Raw genomic sequence first — 2,529 nt, forward strand, 5'->3', positions numbered from 1 at the left:
AAAAAAAAGTTTTGACTAAAGGCCAAGAAAATTGTCCAAAGAGTCATCACTATATAAATGTGTTCATTTTCATGTTCGCAAAGAGAAATTAGCTAGCTCCCAGATACTAACGATGAAGTAGCCACGTAAAGTGAGTTCAGTTATTTTCCCGTCATTAGCTGAAGTCCTGGCTTCAGCTGGGCCCTTAAAAGCTCTTCCTCCCTTCCTCCCTCCCTCCCTCCCTCTCTGCTTCCCACCTGGTATGGTCAGAGGCAACTGTGATATGAGCCTGGGGCCCTGGGAGGCCCAGAGGCTCAGGAAACCAGACCAGGCTCTACCTCTGGCCTTTTGTTCGGAACCCTCTTGCTCAGGTCCCCTGCTCTCAATTTTCGTTTGTCTCTCTCCGGTCTTGTGTCTCAGTCAGTGCCTAGCTTCTTCATATGGATAGCCTAATTTTCAACTTTAAATTTGCCTCCACGTGGATGGCTCATCGCTGCAGCCCAGAGCCCGGGTCTACTTCTTGCCTCTTCTCTTCCTTCACCAAACCCCACAGTCCAGCCTCCTGGGATCTCGTGTCTGGGAATGGGGGAGGCGAGGCAGGCTGACACACCTTGAATCCACCAGAAGGGAGTTTGAACACACCCTGCATGCAATGCCCTGCAGTTTATTATTAATTTAAATGGATAGGCTTGCAGGCTAATTGTTCTCCTACCACCCTTGGCTGACAGAGTGTATAAAAGGAATGGCTCTTGAAGGTAAAAGAGCATTACAGCTGGATTTAAGGAATAATGCATCTCTCACACACCTGCACAAGTTGCAGTTTGATGAAAATTACCGTCAAACCTTGTGTTGTAAACTGCTGTTTACTGGAGAAAAGAAAAAAATTCTGTAAGATATAGAAATAGTATTTGAGACAACCTGGCAGGGTGCTTGGGATCGTTATGATGTGCACAGGATTCCATGACAATGACGGATAACCTCGGGAACAACTGAGCGAGGCCTTTTGTTTATCTTCACTTGCCTTTGCATTTATGTCATGTCTTTCACTTGGGGATAGATTTCGCCTTGGAAAAGTTAAAATGATTTTTAACTCAAAAAAGAAGTTTACTGGGTTTTTCATGAACTTGTTTCTCGTGTTCCCTTCCCCCACTTCTCCTGCCCTCCCTCCCAGCTGTCTCCCTTCCTTCCACCTGGGGTGTGTCAGTTCTGAGTGCCAGATGCAAAATGATTAAGCCCGTGCAGTTCCCCAAATTGAACTTGTTATTGATTAGTACTTCCTAAATCAAACAGAATTGCTGATCACTATTGCAGGGCAATGCTTGGGATTCAAGTATTGCTAGAGTGTTTGAGCCTGGGCAGGCAGAGGGGGCTTTTTGAGGTGTTCTCCCCCAGCACCCCTAAGGATGGCTATTGCCTGCAAGGAAGAAGAATAGCAACTTTCATCGCCAATTCATGTTTCTTAAGCACCGACTGGGTGTGTGGCAGTGTGCAGTCACAGAGGGGATTTGACAATTAGCAGGAGCTGCTGTCTTTACTCTCCTTAGCTGTGATAATTAATGCCTTAGGACATTTTTATGAGTTGGTATGTGCCTGGCACATGACACACAGTACTGAGCACGTCAATTACATATGACCCTTTTAAAAGGATGGAGAACACAACAAAGAAGCTGTTTTGTCCATTTGGCTTGTAGGTCCTCTAACAGGTAATTTGAAATATTAGTGAAATAAAATTAGAGGAGAAGGTCTGTTCACAAATCAGCCATTACCCCATCATTTGTCCAAAGGCACGAGGAACAACCTCACTCCTGGGTCACCTGCCCCCGATTCCCACTCCTGCTGACACACCAAGAAACAAGTTGGCGATCTTCACGTGTCCATGTGTGTCTTTTCGTCTCCCCACCCAGCCCATCCTGGAAAGATAGTGAGGAGCTTTAAGGTAAAAATATCTTTTAATAGGCTTTATTTTTTAGAGCAGTTTTAGGTTCACAGAAAAATTGAGAGATTTCCCATATCACCCTGTCCTTAAATATGCAGTCTCCCCTAATATTGACATCCCACACTAGAGTGGTAAATTTGTTACAAAGGATGAACCTACATTGGCACATCATAATCACCCAAAGTCCATAGTTTATATTAGGTTTCACTCTTGGCGTCGTACATTTTATGAGTTTGAACAAATGTATAATGACACATCCATCATTACGGTATCATACAGAATATTTTCACTGCCCCAAACATTCTCTGTGCTGTGCCTATTCATTGCTACTTCCCAACCCCCCAGTCCCTGGCAACCACGGATCTTTTCATTTTCTCCATAGTTTTTTTTTTTTTTTCCAGAATGTCATATATGTTTGTATGATTGACTCTTTTCACTTAATAACATACATTTAAGGTTCCTCCAAGTCTTTTTGTGGCTTGATAGCTCATTTCTTTTTAATGCCGAATGATATCCCATTGGATGTACCACAGTTTATCTATTCACCTACTGAAGGACATCTCAATGGCTCTCAGATTTTGACAATTATGAATTAAGTTGCTATGAACATCCAT

Source organism: Pteropus vampyrus, unplaced genomic scaffold, assembly GCF_000151845.1.
Source record: "Pteropus vampyrus isolate Shadow unplaced genomic scaffold, Pvam_2.0 Scaffold12, whole genome shotgun sequence".
Taxonomy (NCBI): Eukaryota; Metazoa; Chordata; class Mammalia; order Chiroptera; family Pteropodidae; genus Pteropus; species Pteropus vampyrus.